Source organism: Ambystoma mexicanum, chromosome 12, assembly GCF_040938575.1.
Source record: "Ambystoma mexicanum isolate Mex_15411 chromosome 12, UKY_AmexF1_1, whole genome shotgun sequence".
Classification (NCBI taxonomy): Eukaryota; Metazoa; Chordata; class Amphibia; order Caudata; family Ambystomatidae; genus Ambystoma; species Ambystoma mexicanum.
Window position 1 is genome coordinate 456,257,912 of NC_090936.1, and position 17,075 is coordinate 456,274,986.

At 45.4% G+C, this 17,075-nt stretch overlaps 1 protein-coding gene across 2 annotated transcripts in view; it reads right to left on the reverse strand.

Annotated features, from left to right (window-relative positions):
- Window positions 1-17,075, reverse strand: part of PEX26 (peroxisomal biogenesis factor 26) — a 546,723-nt gene that overhangs the window by 11,277 nt on the left and 518,371 nt on the right. The window lies entirely within an intron of this gene.

Consider the following 17,075-nt stretch of genomic DNA (forward strand, 5'->3'; position numbering starts at 1 on the left):
CTACTGTAAAGGAATCATGAAGAAAGACACAGACAACAGATGCAAAGCTCAATATAAAAAGGTTAATTAAATCAAATGTCAGTATGGTAGAAGGCCTAACTTTCCCTATCCTAAGGTAGGATTTCCCTACCTGAGCGAAACGAAGGGAAGTCTGAGTCAAAGAGTTCAACTTTAAAGCCGGTGTCCAAAACCTATCCTTGCCCTCAAGCTAGAATTGCCTCTAACTTTAATATTTCTCCTTCATTCTGTGCACCGAGAGCATGGTTCTGCTTCTAAACCTCTGCGTGCTCCGTTAGCTGAAGAACTACAGTCCCCAGCACCAATTGTAGTTCATTTGTCCTTTACCTTGCCTGCAGGCATGGCAGAGCCAGCGCAATAGCAAGAAGCCGTTTAGTGCCAGTTGTGGGCGCTGGATGTTTTACCTTCTAGGTAAGTGTACTTCTAGTTGAATCTTCTTGTTTTCCAGGCCTGAATTTTGTGTAGCTATTTTAGTACCTTTACCTGTAGTGGCAATCTTCACCATGGCTTGTTCCTCTACTCCTGATTTAGCCATGGCTGCCTGGAAAACGGCACGGGAAGCCATTGCATTCAGATATTTACAAGAATTCTAACCGAGTTATGTTGCACCAAAACATGATATACCTGCCCATGAGGACGGTACAAATATTTCAACCATAGATGTAGTACAAGTGGACCTCCAATACATAGGATAGGAAAACTTAGTAATCGCTCAGCATAACTTAAATACCACAGATAATGCTGGCCACTATCCTTGCATAATCAATTTGGATAGTCATGATAATACCAAAAGTAATATGGAACAGGATAACATCATAAATCTTAAGACCTCGGATCAGACTATTAAAAGTCAAAGGGCCTCATTACACGGATGGCGGTGGACCAAGGTGCTATTAGCACCTTGGCCCATGCCGGTAAAATACCGGCACCGCCTTGGTGGAAAGGGGAATTACCGCCCTATTCCAAGGTTGGTGGGGCGGTAATTCCCCCTTCCCCCATTGCCCTTCCCCATTCCCATTTTTGCCCCATAGGGCTCTATGGGAATGGGGAAGGCGCTACTTACGGTACCGCAAATTGCGGTACCGTAATTGGCTCCCTGGTCCCTTTGCGGGTTGGTTTTTAACGCCTGCAAAAAGCAGGCGTTAAATTCCCCAACCCGCAAAGGGACCTCGTAGTAAGACGGTAAGGGTTTACCGGTACCGGTAAAATACCGGTACCGGTAAACCCTTACCACCTACCGTGTAATGAGGCCCAAAGTCTGCTCAAAGTGATGGAGGAAAAAAGTCGAAGTTGCTGTTCCGAGAGGGCAACAGATATACAACCGACTGTGGCACTCATTCAGAGAAGGGAAATACACATAGAGACGCACTATACATTCAAAGAGCATGCGTCTAACCAAGAAATTACACCACAAGCACTCACCTCAACTTTAAATGTTCATCAGGAGAAATTAAAAATATACGCATGGAAGAAAGAGGAGGTTTAGTCACGAAACCTGTCTGAAAGAAAGGCACAAACAAAAAATTGCCCTACTTAATACTCGTTCACAGGGTAAATCAGCCAGTAATATTCAGGACTAGATACTGGACAGAAATATAGACATCATGGCTATTACGGAAACGTGGCTGAAAGATTCCAGTGGTCAAAGCCACTCCGAAAGTCTTCAAATTCCATGGTCAAAATAGAGACTGTGGAAATGGGGCAGGAGTAGCAGTTATAATTAGAGGAGACTTACGCCTCTCCAGATCTACTGTTACTTGTGAGGATTGCGAGATACTACACCTAAAAATCACCTCGTATCTGGTGCACTGTACTAATATGCATCTCGTTTGGTGGCCGATATACCAAGATAATAACTTTAATGAAGAACTGATATATATTCGAAGGATCTATGTGATTACTGCAACCCTCATAAATCTGATGGCCGAAAATTGTGACTTTTTTTTCCAACACCCTTTACACCACATACATATGCGGTTGGAGACCCCTGCATCCTTCCCATACTTGTATTATATCCCATACCACCTCCCACTTATACATGTGCTGTAAAGAGGGGGGGGGGGGTCAAAAAAATGAAAGTGTCAGAATTTTCGGCAGTCTGAATTCTGGAGGTGACATGTTGGTATATTTCCTATTCTAACAAATTTAAACAAATTGGACTCCTCCACCTTGTTGATGGGGAACTTTAATAGGTGGAGAGGGAATGAGATTGATAACGAGTCCCTCCTGCCGAAACAAATACTAAATAATATTGAAATTGCAGTACACAACAGCGAAACCGACCCACATTAAAGGCAATGTACTGCACTGGGTTGCTTCCACAAAGCTGCAGATTGGTCCCATTATTACTGAACTGTGTGCTTTGTCTAACCCCTTTCTTATCAATTTCCAGATAATCTTATCAGGAAGCAGGGCTTGGTATGCAAACCTCTCAAGAGTATTACTAACAGAAACTTGAAAAAGGTTAGTGCCGATAAGTGCTAAGGCCGACACAAATGCCCCAGAACATTTTCAGATTAAGTGGATTAACAGGGAGTCTCAGAAAGGAGAAGGTGTTGCTATTTTGGCAGAATTCCTTGCAGTGTTGTGCGACGCAGGAGATACTGCCCGTTGGTACGCAAAACATTGCGTGAATGTTCACGCATTCAAACCATTAAGAACCGAGGATCGGACCCTCTGTGGCAAAGCCCTCACAGGACAAGGATGCAGTGTTGTGCGACGCAGGTGCACAGGAGACGCTGCCCGTTGGTACGTAATAAGTTGTGCCTACATCCACACATCCAAACCTTTAAGAACAGAGGATCAGACCCATGTAGGACAAGGCTCCGGTGTTGTGCGACACAGGTGTTTGGTGACAAAGGGGTAGCGGCACAGAGTGCAAGCGTGTGGCGCAGCTGTTGAACATTAGTGACCGAAAGGTTAGAAAGGTGCGGGAAGTGGGAGCAGCCACTACTGCTCTCTATTAAACTTCCCGGCCTTTGCGTGTTCTTCCACCTAACCATCTGACAAAATGTACTCTGTCTCTGCACAACCCTAGGCTCTCCCCTCTAGCGACTGGCCGTACTTTGTGTTTTTGTGTCCCTTCTCTATGTCCCCTTTCAATTGCGGCAACTGTTGTACTGTGAACTGTGTCCAATTAGGCTCTCTCCCACTCTCTAGGTCCCCTTTCAACTGTGGCTACTGTTTGTGCTGTGAACTGTGTCCCATTAGGCTCTCTCCCATTCTCTAGGTCCCCACCCCGCTGTGGGTAGCGTTGTACATTTGTGTGTCACCCATCTGCTCCTCCTGTGTGCTCCTGACTGTGTTTCCCTCTATGTGCATCCTTTGTTGTGCAGCGCCGGGCTGTGCATCTCTCCTTCTCTCTTTCGCTCCCTCCTCCTCCTCCTACTTTCCTCCTTGCACCCTCTATGGTGCTCTCTGCTTCTCCCATCTTTTCTAACTCCTACTCTATCTCCTATCCCTCTCACAAAATCTAGAAGGAAGAATTTAATGAGGGACATCCTGGTCTCCAACCCAGGACTCCCTATCGCTGACACCTACATCAGTGCTTCCTACAGACAGACTCTCACCGACATCCTCTTTGTCGTTCCCTCACCAGACCTATGGACCCCTCATATGGTCTCGGCTCTCTCTCATATCTCTTCCTCTCCCCTTAATGGTGGCACTAGGTGGGAGGCCTGCTTGGCCTCCTACCACTCCTCCAAGCCCATCATTAATGTCTATCTGAATGGCACTGTCTTGGTCCAGGGCCCTCAGCCCAATCTCCTCCTTTTCGATAGGCATCTTCCGCGTCTCGTCAACATCCTTCCGTCTCATCAACATCCTTCCTTCTCCTGCTACTCCTTCGAGCATCTCTCAGGCGCCTCTGCGACTTCTGTCTTCCGCCGCCACCCTGGCACCTAACTCCTCCTCCTTCTCTCTGGTTACTATGCCACCTCGTGTTACCACCTCTGCCCACTCTCGGGACACTCTACCACTTCCGCTGGGCGTACCACAAGCCTGTACCCCACCCCGGAAGTCTTTTAAATGTGGCAACCCGCTCTACGTCGCTACTCTCAATCCTCGCTCTGCTGTCAAACACTCCTCTGACATCTGCCACCCCCTCGAAGAACTTGACCTGGATGGCCTCTCTCACCGAGACATGGTTCGCGGCCATCTCTGTCATAGGTATTGACACTCTCCTCCGTGATGGCTACAAGATCCTCTCCGAACCCAGAACCAACCGGCCCGGATGGTGGAGTAGCTCTGATCTTTCCATAGTGGGTCCCTGCTTCCATCGTTCCTATGCAGGCCTATTTCTCCTTTGAATGCTTGGTCTGCAGGCTCTCTATCTCTCCTAGCCTCTCTCTGACTGTGGCCACCATCTACATGCCACTTGGCAAGGTTGCCTTCTTCCTCTCAGAGAGGGCTGGCCTCTCCTCTTCTCTCCTTTCAACTTCTCCTCCTCCATTCTACCCTCTGGTCCGACACACTCTGCCGGACACACCTTGGATGTTCTCATCTCCTCAGACATCCCCCTCTCCAACCCTCTCACCACTCCTCTCGCTTGGACTGACCACTTTCTGCTCTCCTCTCACCCTCTCTCTCTGTCCCTCAGGCTAAGCCTACCCCAGCATTGCCATCTACCTTCTCGGTCATTCAGCCCATGAAGCGTGTGTCAGTGGATGCCTTTGCTGCTACTTTCTCTGCTCCTCTTACGCTGCGGCTGACTCACACTCTGACACAGCCCTCTCTAACCTGCATCTTTCTATCTCCAACACTCTGGACGTCCTTGCCCCTGTCATGAGAATCCGTCTGAAGCCTACCTCCAAGTGCAACTCTTGGTATGCTCCGACCTCTCTGCCCTGAAACTCAAGTGCAGGGTGGCTGAGAGAAAGTTGAGGGCTTTGGGGCATACTCTGACAAACTTGCCTGCCGCCTTCTCCAAAGGCAATACAGACTCTGTCCTGTCCAAGAAGAGAGTCCACATCCAAGCCTGCGTCTCCGCCTCCTCTAACAACACAGTCAAAATCTTTAAAATTTGCAAGGAGCTAGCCAAATCTTCTGCAGTCTCCACCTCTCCTGTTCCCTCCCAGGCCCTCTGTATGTCTCTGGCTTCTCCCTTCACCACTAAAACTCAGGACATCCTGTCCTCTCTCTCCTCTACCTCTCCCTCTACCTCTCAGCCCCCCCTCTCGCCGACCCTGCCTCTCCTCCCCCTGTCCCCCTTTCTCTCTGACAACACCTAACGATGTTTCTAGACAAGTCCAATCTATGAAAGTATCATCCAAACAGGTGCTCTCCTGCTCCTCCAGGACCACATTGACACCCTTGCTCCAGCCTTGGCCGATTTCTGCAATCACTCTTTCACAGCTGGATCTTTCACCTCTCTCCTCAAGCACTCCCCTGTGCACCCCCTCCTTAAAAAGCCTTCTGCTGATCCTATCAGTCTGGCAAACTATCGCCCGATCTCTATCACTCCTTTCCTGGGCAAAATCTTGGAAAATCTGCCCATGTTCCAGCTTACTCTCTGCACTGAATGTGTTGGTTGTCTGCATAACCATCACTCTGGCTTCACAGCAGCCAGAGGCACGGAAACTGCTCTCCTGAACACCTATGAAGATCTGCTCATTAATCTTGATTCTAGCCTTCCTTCTGTCCTCATCCTCCTTGACCTTTCCTCTGCTTTTGACATGGTCGATCATGCCATTCTGATTAAACAACTCATTGAGAACCTGGGCATCACGTATCAGGCTCTGGAGTGGTTGCCCTCCTTCCTCCTGGACCGACCCTCCCAGGTGCAACTTGGGTCCTTTCTGTACACCACCTCTCTCTCCACATGTGGTGTTTCCAGGGCTCTATCCTCTCAACCTGGTTCTTCAATGTCTACTTGGCCCCTTTGGCCCACCTGATCTCTACCTTCTCCCTAACTTTCAGTGTTATGCAGATGACACTCCGCTCTCTTTCAGGCTCGCCTTAGCCTCCTCTCCTCTCTTGCTCATTCCTGACTGTCTTATCTGCGATTCTAGATTGGTGCACCTCCAACGATCTTCCCTTTAATGCCAATAAGACGGAGATCATTCTCATTGGGACCCCTGCTCCCGCTTTCCGACTCTCCCTCTCTGGGCACCCTCCTTGGGCCCTTTTCCTTCGCCTTCCTGTGAGGCTAAAAACCTTGGTGTCATCTTCGACTCCACTCTCTCCTTCTTTCCTCACATCACGGACCTTGCCAAGAAGGCCCACTACCAGCTGCACCTCCTCAGAGGTATTCTTCCTTTTCTCACTTTCCCCAGAAGCTCAGTGTCTCCAGAGCCATGGTTCTCTCTAGGCTGGATTACTGCAACAGTCTCTTTCTCAATCTGCATTCCTCTACTCTCCGCCCTCTGCAACTAAGAACAGGACTGCAAGACTTGTCCTTGGCCTCAAGCCCAGGGACCATATTTGCAGTGGATTAACTTTGCTGGAAATGTTGGGGGGGACATGACATCTAAAGGAAAAGGTGCCCCTGCCAAATGAATGGGGACAAAATGGTGTGCCACGAAAGTTGGGGGGACACTCTTGTACCCCCCTAAAATTACGCCTATGCGTATTTTTCCAACATTTAAATATCTCCACTCACTCCCGGTGGCTGCAAGGTTCAAGTTCAAGACCCTCTGCATCGACTACAAGGCTTTCTAGGGCCGGAGCCCACACTACATCCAACTCTCTCTTACAAAATACCTTCCTTCTCGAGCTTGTCGCTCGGCTACCTTGAACTCTGAGGGTCAGACGCTTCCCGAGGCAGAGTAGGGTGTAGATCTCTCTCCTCTGCAGGTGCCTCCCTTTGGAATGGCCTTCCTGCCCCTCTCAAACTTGAGCCGGACCACTTGAAGTTCCGGAAGCAGCTCAAGATCTTCCTGTTCTCCTCTGCTTTTTCTATCCCTCTACCATGCTGGCCTACCTACCTGTCTGCTGCGCCGACTGGTTGCTGGACTACCCTCAGTCTTACTGGGTACCAGGCTCCTCCATGATCAGGCCGATTTCTGCAATCACTCTTTCACCGCTGGATCTTTCACCTCTCTCCTCAAGCACTCCCCTGTGCACCCCCTCCTTAAAAAGCCTTCTGCTGATCCTATCAGTCTGGCAAACTATCGCCCGATCTCTATCACTCCTTTCCTGGGCAAACTCTTGGAAAATCTGCCCATGTTCCAGCTTACTCTCTGCACTGAATGTGTTGGTTGTCTGCATAACCATCACTCTGGCTTCACAGCAGCCAGAGGCACGGAAACTGCTCTCCTGAACACCTATGAAGATCTGCTCATTAATCTTGATTCTAGCCTTCCTTCTGTCCTCATCCTCCTTGACCTTTCCTCTGCTTTTGACATGGTCAATCATGCCATTCTGATTAAACAACTCAGTGAGAACCTGGGCATCACGTATCAGGCTCTGGAGTGGTTGCCCTCCTTCCTCCTGGACCGACCCTCCCAGGTGCAACTTGGGTCCTTTCTGTATACCACCTCTCTCTCCACATGTGGTGTTTCCAGGGCTCTATCCTCTCACCCTGGTTCTTCAATGTCTACTTGGCCCCTTTGGCCCACCTGATCTCTACCTTCTCCCTAACTTTCAGTGTTATGCAGATGACACTCCGCTCTCTTTCAGGCTCGCCTTAGCCTCCTCTCCTCTCTTGCTCATTCCTGAATGTCTTATCTGCGATTCTAGATTGGTGCACCTCCAACGATCTTCGCTTTAATGCCAATAAGACGGAGATCATTCTCATTGGGACCCCTGCTCCCGCTTTCCGACTCTCCCTCTCTGGGCACCCTCCTTGGGCCCTCTTCCTTCGCCTTCCTGTGAGGCTAAAAACCTTGGTGTCATCTTCGACTCCACTCTCTCCTTCTTTCCTCACATCACGGACCTTGCCAAGAAGGCCCACTACCAGCTGCACCTCCTCAGAGGTATTCTTCCTTTTCTCACTTTCCCCAGAAGCTCAGTGTCTCCAGAGCCATGGTTCTCTCTAGGCTGGATTACTGCAACAGTCTCTTTCTCAATCTGCATTCCTCTACTCTCCGCCCTCTGCAACTAAGAACAGGACTGCAAGACTTGTCCTTGGCCTCAAGCCCAGGGACCATATTTGCAGTGGATTAACTTTGCTGGAAATGTTGGGGGGGACATGACATCTAAAGGAAAAGGTGCCCCTGCCAAATGAATGGGGACAAAATGGTGTGCCACGAAAGTTGGGGGGACACTCTTGTACCCCCCTAAAATTACGCCTATGCGTATTTTTCCAACATTTAAATATCTCCACTCACTCCCGGTGGCTGCAAGGTTCAAGTTCAAGACCCTCTGCATCGCCTACAAGGCTTTCTAGGGCCGGAGCACACACTACATCCAACTCTCTCTTACAAAATACCTTCCTTCTCGAGCTTGTCGCTCGGCTACCTTGAACTCTGAGGGTCAGACGCTTCCCGAGGCAGAGTAGGGTGTAGATCTCTCTCCTCTGCAGGTGCCTCCCTTTGGAATGGCCTTCCTGCCCCTCTCAAACTTGAGCCGGACCACTTGAAGTTCCGGAAGCAGCTCAAGATCTTCCTGTTCTCCTCTGCTTTTTCTATCCCTCTACCATGCTGGCCCTACCTACCTGTCTGCTGCGCCGACTGGTTGCTGGACTACCCTCAGTCTTACTGGGTACCAGGCTTCTCCATGATCAGTCTCCCCTATACTGCCTCTGCGCCTACCGTGCAGTTAGGGGCTGTATCTGTAACCCCACAGTCCCCTGCCTCCTTGCACTTACCCAGAGCCACACTGCCCTGGCTGCACTTATTCAGAGCAATACTGCCCTGATTGCACTTCCCCCTTCCCTCTCCCTGGCACTTCCCCTCCTGCCTTCCCCCTGCACTTTACATCGAAACACTTGTGCACAGGCATATTATAATGGACATATCATATCATGCAAAGTATCATGGTTAATAATACTCCAGACCTTGACCCTCCACATATTCTGGTGGCAAGGTATAACCATGACTTGGAGGCAATGCTTAATAGCACAGCACCAATTAGGACAAAAATGGTCAGGGACCAGCTGAACCATCATGACTGGTTTTCCCCAGAACGTACAAAGCTCAAACAAGAAAAAAGGAAGGCAGAATGCTGCTGAGGCAAAGATAAGTCAGAAGAAAATAAGACCACTTGAAAACATATTGAGAAACAATACAAAGAAGGTATATGTTAATGTTAAAGGTATTTGTACCATGCACCGTCACCACCAGAGTGGTCCCCAGGCGCTCTGGCGGATCTGAAAAGGAGGGTGTGAAAGAAGGAGGGCTGGGGGGTTTAGAAGGGTGTAGTGGGAATAGGAAAGTGAGAGTTGTAATGTCCTGTTGGCAGCTTCAGTTCGGTTTGCACCGTTCGTTGCGCTTAATTGCGGTTTTCCGGTAGGTGCGAATTCCCATGTGCTGTTGTGCCGGGTTATGTGTTATTTTTTATTTTATTATTTTAAAATGTTTTGGTTTAAATATTAAACCTTTCATTTTTTGAAAAGATCATATTGCATATCTATTACAAGCGCTGACGATTGTCTTTAGGAAATTTGTTACTTAACTGTCTTCAAAAATTGTCTTTAGGAAATATACAATGGTGAAAATCTCCTTTTTTGTTTCGCCCCAGAGGAACTTTGCCCATCGATCTTCTGGATTCAATTGAGCTGTTGCTGATAGATACATATCTCTAATACAGATCTTAGTATTGGTCAGGGCTGAGCATAATATGATAAATATGTTTCAAAGTTTCTGTTTCGTTTTCTTTTCTGCAGAATCTACAAAAAGCCATGTCCTTTGGTAAGAGTTTGTTCGATGCTAGAGATTCACTTGTTGGCAACAGGTTCAGTCGAAACTGGAGAAAAAAGTCTCTGGCTTGGGTAGATGGGAATTTTTGGAGCTATGTCGGCAGACAATTAACTGAATGTATGTCAAATTTGCAGTCTTGGTTAAGTTTGTATTTTCCTTTGGCTTCAATAGTCGCTATCCAATCGTTTTGAAGGAGTCTTTTTTTTGCTTTTTCTGGTCGTTGTGTTAGTAGTTCGATTGAGATGTTTGCTGCCTTTCTGATGTCTTCCGTGTGATTTTTCCTGCAGAGTAGTAGCTTGTGCTGCGTTTTCTTTTGTTTGAAATATTTGTAATGCTGGAATATGTTGGTCAGACAAGATCTTCCTATATAGATCTAGTTTTCTCCATGTGTGTAATGATGATAGCGATTGGAGTGACAATTCATATCTAATGCGAGCCACGGGAAGTGACTGTAGTAATGCTAACACTTTCCTCCAAAAAAGACCTTCCAGATGTGCCCATATCATGCTGTCCAGGTTGATAAACGATTCACTGCCGTACAGGAGGATGGCCACCACCTTTTGTCTATAAAAAGTAATGATCGGTTGTAAAGTAAATTTGCCATATTTACGGTGGAGAAAAAGACCTTGGCGTGCTAGTGACAAAGTTTTGGTTTTCAGAGAATTGGCCCAGTTGACTTCTGTTGCAGATTGATTCACCCATATCCCTAGGTATTTTGCGGTTGATACTTGAACTAATGGTCGTTGGTTTAAGTACATTGTTTTCCTTTCTTGGTTATTTTTATTAGTCGGTGCTAGCATCATGATTTGCGATTTTTGCGTGTTTATTTCAAGGCCATTTGCCTTCATGTAGATTTCTAGTGTAGACAGAGCTATTTGCAGCCCTCTTGGTGTTTGAGAGCAGACGACGATGTCGTCAGCATACATCATACAGGGGATGGGTGTTCCATTTAGCTTTGGGGGCTTAGCTGTCCCGGTGTTTGTCTCAGATTCATAGTCAGCTATGAATAAGTTGAATAATGTAGCCGATAGTGGGCAACCTTGTTTGAGGCCATTAAAGGTTTGTATATCTTCCGAGACTGTGCCATCCTTTGAGAGTCTGACTGATGTATTTTCATATAGTAATTTCAAAGGTTCCAATATGTGATCTGGGCATCCCCATAGATGTAATTTAGACCAAAGTTTTGTTCTATTCACTAAGTCAAACGCCAGTTTGAGGTCAATGAATGCTGCATATAGTTGATGTTTATTATGGATTGCTTCTAGTTTTAACAAATTTAGGAGTAATAAGTTGATGTTTATTCCGACGTGCTTTACAAAACCCGTTTGTCTTTTTGCAAATATTTGGTTTGTTTTTGCCCAGGTGTTTAGCTGTTCTAGCAGTACATTTGCAAAAACTTTCCCCAGTGGATCCAAAAGGGCGATTGGTCTATAATTGCCTGGATCTTTAGAGTCATCTTTTTTATAAATTGGCAGTATTACTGCTTTTTGCCAAGATGGTGGTATGGCTTTGATTTTATCGATTGCGATGAAGATGAGGGAGCAGATCTGTGTCCAGGTTGATTTGTTGGCTTTAATGATTTCATTTGAGGGACCATCGGGACCTGGTGCCCGTGACGGATTTAATTTGGAAATGGCCCTCTCAATATCTTCAGTCTCCCAAATGAATGACCAAGTCACTTTTATTTGTTTATTAGGTTGCTTTCCTTCATTTGTGGTTTCCTTGTAAAGGTTCGAAACATGCAATTTCCATCTGTGTTCGTCCACATTGGATGACATTGGGATTACTGCTTCCTTTTGTGGGTTTAGAAGTCTCAATAGGTCTCTGGTGTTGTTTTTTTGTAAGTCGGACAGCACTGTTTCAGCGTCATTCTAATTTTGCATAACGCGATTGGTTTTTAGCCAGTTTTTGTAGTTTTGTTTTAGTTGTCTTATTTTTTCGTGGTTTATTTCTGGTAGCCGTTTTATCGTCTTGATTTGACGTCTCAGCTCCTTTTTTTTGCTCACAATTGTATTTGAGTATGCATGCGCATGGGGTTTGGTCGATTGGTTTGTTACTTTATGAGGTTGTTCGAAATTATTCAATAATTGGGGATAATTCAATCGTTGGCTGTTATACAGAGTATCGCTGTTTAGGCAGTCAGAGAATTTTCCCAGGGTGTAGCTTTTAATTCCTAGTCTAGTTAGCCTTTTGTTTATGCTCAGTTCTGGACATTGCAATTTTTCTTTTGGTGGGTTGTGCATTTGCCATGCAATTGTCAAACCTCAAAACCCTCCTATTCCGCTAAAGTCTTCCACATGCACTCTCATGCTTGCATTGTAACCACAGCATAGCATAACCTCTAAGCTCAATGTTTATTACCAATGTGAAATGTACTCGGTAACTCGGTTTACATCTGTAAACACATTCCTATGCTTGTGTTCATGACTAAGTCTGCTGTAACAGCGCCACGATGCCCCAGGGCAGTTCTGTGCGCTTTATAAATGCAAATAAATAAAATAAAAAATAAAATAAAATAAATTGTCAAGAGCGAATGGTCACTCTTATCAGATTTCACAATGTCTGCTTGGATTAGTTTGGAGCGGATCTGTTCCGGCAGAAATATATAGTCAATAGTGGCACCAGAGGAGCCTCCGGACCAGGTCTGCTGTGGCTTTGCCGTTGTTTGGTCTAAGAATGGTACTCTGGAAAGGTCTCTTGTCGTCAATTCTTTTAACCATTGTTTGGCATGTGAGGCAATGTTGCCGGTTTTTAATGGTAGACCCATTTTGTCAAACAGATGAAGATTCAGGTCTCCACATAATATTATGTTGATCTTTGGGAATCTTAAAGAAATATCATCTAACCCAGAGCACACCTTATCAATGAAAATGTCATCGGCTATAGCAACTGGATTCCAGTAGATGTTGACTATGCCGAATATGTCTCAAATATTTGTTGCATCTATCTTGTTAATATAGTTATTTGTATCCAATCGTTGACACTAACTGATTCAACAATTTGGAAATTACTGCTCATTTTGATTAGGGTGAGCAGTCCGGCAGACGGCCTTCCTTTTTTGTTTTTTATAGCTGGCGTCATCAGCACGGTATAATTATCGCAAATTGGTTGAATTGTAATCCAAGATTCTTGAATGCATATAATATCATAAATTGTCAAGTCATGATCCTGGTCATTGAAGAGATGGCTGTTTCCTCGTGTGTTCCAGGAGCATAAGGAGACTTTAGACTGAGGTTGTTGCAATAATGGTTATTGGCTTATGTCTCTTTGGTCGGAGTATGTAGTTTGGGACCAATCCATTACTCTCTTTATTTGATATTCATTTTGATTCATATATTTTTGATGGGACTTGTGTAAATCCCGGTAATTTTCTTCCTTGGTCCAGGTGTTTCTTTGGTTGTATTCAGTTCTTGTCGATCTTCGTTGATTGTCAAAGTTGTTTGGTTGGTTAAAGAGGTAGCTCTATCTTTGAAGATTTTTTTCCATATCAGCTTCATCTTGTGGCTTTGCATTATCCACTTCAAATCCAAGTGAGGATAATGTCTCCTTATGGTTGATAATAAGATGCTTTGTTCTGGCAGAATTAAGGAGTAATTGTATCCTATCCAGATATCTCTCGTCTGTGAGGTTTACTGTCAAGCTGTCATGGGTTTTGATGTTTTTTAAGTCCGGAATGACCTTGAATAACCTCAGAACATTTGTTCAATTGAGAATCAGTTCATCAGTGTTATTTTGTATTCTTTTTAAGACAATTGCACGTGATTGGGTGATTTTTCGTGGGTTGACAAAAATGGGTTGCAGTGTTCCAGATTTTGGTGTTTGATTTATACCTGGTGACGACTCGATATTCCAGACATCAATTCTGGAATGATTTAAATGTACTTAATCTGAGGCAAATGTGGAATTGGATATATCTTCGCATGATAAAGTTAATTGTGATTTCTGAGATGACCGTGTTTTCTCATATTCATCTACAATCACAAGAGAAGCATCACTTGGTTGAATCTGAGCTTCTTCTGAGTTGTATGGTTCTTCATCAGGGTACTGTGACAAGTTGAGCAGCAGTTCTAGCTGCGCTTCCTCGGTTCATTCTTCCGTTTGGCTGTTTTCTCGTGACATTACCGAGCTGTTTCCTGTCTCACTTGGCAGTTGGAATGGAGGAGCACTTGATCCGTTATCTGCCACTGGTAGGGCAGTGTTCATTGTTTGATATGGCACATTGAGGTTTTTCAGAAAGGCTCTAGAGCCAACTTGTTTTTTTCTTTTTTTTGATTTTAAGTGCTTTTGTAACTTTGTGTTGTTGACCGTAGGACTGAAGATGGCGTAGATGCTTGCTATTGTTTTAGAATTCATTTCTTTATTTTTGTTTTGCATGTTTGGTATACTAACACTTGTGCCGAGCTCTTGAGGTAATTGAGTAAGATTGTTAGACTGATTCGACACTGCCGTTGCTGGCCCAGTTGAGCAGTTTTTTGTGCTTTTATCATGTGTGGTTGTTTTGGTTTGGCAATTACAAAGTGCAGGATCAGTTAATTGAGAATCAGTTTGTTGTTTGCTGGCGGTCATCATTGTTATTAATGCTGAGGTTAGCTGTGAGTTGTCTGCTCTATCATTTATCGCAATGTCTGAGAGGCGTGATTGCCATTTCTTGCTTGTTTCGGCCTCATAGTCTAAGCGATTTTCAATTTTGTGTATAAACGACTCAATAAAGATCTGTTTCGGATGAATGAGTGTCAATAGTGTGACTTGGTCTTTACTCGCCTCTAGACATGCTTCTTGCATTTTTAGAAAAGGTAACATTGATTGTGATGGGACCGCAATAAGCATATTTTGTAGGTCCTGCATGGTAGTCGGTATTGAGGGAAACTGTTCAGTGTTAGGTGTTGTATCTGAATACCCATGTTTGAGTGGGTTCACTTTGTGTGTTTCATGTGCGGAGGGCCTGTTGGTCTGAGGCAGTATGTGTGTTATCTGTTTTGGTTTGGTATCGTCTCCTTTTGGAGCATCAGATTTGAAGTGATCATCCAGCAACATTGGCTGAAGCTTGGACGTAGCTTTTTTCGTGGTGTGAATGTCCAAAGACTTCCTTTCATTTTTCTTGGTTTGCCAAAAGTGTTACAATCTCGATCATGTCCAGTGATAATCGTGCTATTTTTGGGTTGCTTTGGGCTGAGAGTGAATTTGCTATGTCCTGTGAAAGACGCTTGCTTCCGTAAATTGATTGCCAGCGTCTCTTCGCTAGCGCTGCTTTGTCTCTTTGAGAGATCAGTGGTGTGGATTGGTCCTCCAAGGCGTGATTCCCTGTTAATGACACATTTAAAGTATTTGTTAATGACGAGTCAACGATGTCTTTATCTTCATCGTATATAAAGATTTTTTTTGTGCACGGCAGTCGGGTTGCTGTTTGTTAGCTCTCTTATCACTCTGTTCTTCAATGGCATCGCATTGTTTTCCTCGACTTGCTGAATCCTCACTTGGGAGGTTCCCTTCATGTGTAATGGTTGAGATCTTCTTTTGGTTTGTTCTATCTTCTTTCTGGGAAGTGGCAACAGTTTGGAAAGTATCTATAGGTGCAAAGCTGTTCCTTTCTTCCTGTGCAGCGGAATCGGCTGGGGCTTCGTTTCTTGTAGGATTGCTCATAGAATTCTTTCCCAGCTGGATTGGTTTCCCTATTACCAAAAGTTGTGTAATTTCTGCCTTAACTGGTTCTGAAAAGGTCAGATCAAGGGTTTTTGAGCCGATTTCGATAGGCAGAGGCTGTGAATCAGATGCCAAAAATACCTCTCAGTCTTGATCACTTTTAGTTGTTTTCATGATTTTCGTTCTTGGTTTACTTTGCATGTTAGATGTAGAAATCGCTTTTGAGCGTTGTCTTGTGTGAGGGCCACTTTAAATGTTGTTTAATGGGTCCAGTACAGCATCTTCTGCCATCTTATATGCAGATTAAATTTCGAGCTTTGTAGTTTGAATTGGGAATCTATCTGCAGTGGCCTATCCTGGTTAAAACATTTTCTTAATTGTGCCGTGGGCTAATTGTCAGTGGCTGCTTCGTTCTTCGACTGAAAGTTTGATTTGTTCGAGGTAAAGTTGGAAACCTTTCCCAAGTCTTTGCTGCTCTTGAGTCAAAGGCACATTGCCTGCAGTCCTCGGGGCTCACTTTAGTGTTTCTGAATTGCGATTGTAGGCTCCGAGTTGAAGTATGAGCTTACTAGGTACCAACAGCAAGGTCCGGGTGGCTCCTGAGTCAAATGCACGAGGCCCGCAGTCCTCAGGGCTAACTGCTGTGCATCTGAATTGCGCTTGCAGGCTCCGGGTTGAAGTATGAGCTTACTAGGTACCAACATCAGGGTCGAGGGAGGCCGTAGGCCTCAGTGTCGGTATACGTTCCCTTCAGTAGAATTTTTTTTTTTTCCCTATAACAACGAAATGACCCTGTGCAATCAAATGCTATGTGCTGTTGATAGGAGCACCAGTATTTGCAGACAATTTGGTGGCACACGTGCTCAGCTGTAAATGCTCAAGTCTCAAAGCAACAATTTGATTTGGTTGCAATCTTTTGTAGAATGTAAAATATATTCAGTTACGTTAAGCAGTTGCAGTTTTATGGCTTCTTTTATACTGTAGTTAAGATTAGAGGTCTGGAAATCAGAGGGGTACTCTAGAGATTATGCTCTTACCTTATCTGGCATATGTCTCTTACTCCTGCTGTTAGAGGCTGCACCATGGCAACGCAGCAAACAGCCAAACAGCAGGGTAGAGAGCAGCCCTTCACACGACAGGGCTTAACGCTGCAAGGGTCGCTGGGGCGTTCTTTTGTGTGCCTTCTTCCTGGATGGGCGGGGCAATGGGCAGAGCAATCCAGCAAGTATCACAACGCTGTTTGTGATTCACTGTACGTATCTCACTGAAGAATGAAGATTATACACATGAGCCCAACGATACGATTTCCTCTCCGTGCAGTCAATTCAAAAAGGATTTGTGTACTGTTCCTTACACGTTTGTACCACGCAGCACAGCCAAACAGCAGGGTAGAGAGCAGCCCTTCACGCAACAGGACTTAACGCTGCAAGGGTCGTTGGGGCGTTCTTTTGTGTGCCTGCTTCCTGGATGGGCGGGGCAATGGACGGAGCAATCCGGCAGGTATCACAACGCTGTTTGTGATTCACTGTATGTATCTCACTGAAGAATGAAGATTATACACATGAGCCCAACAATACGATTTCCTCTCCATGCAGTCAATTCAAAAAGGATTTGAGTACT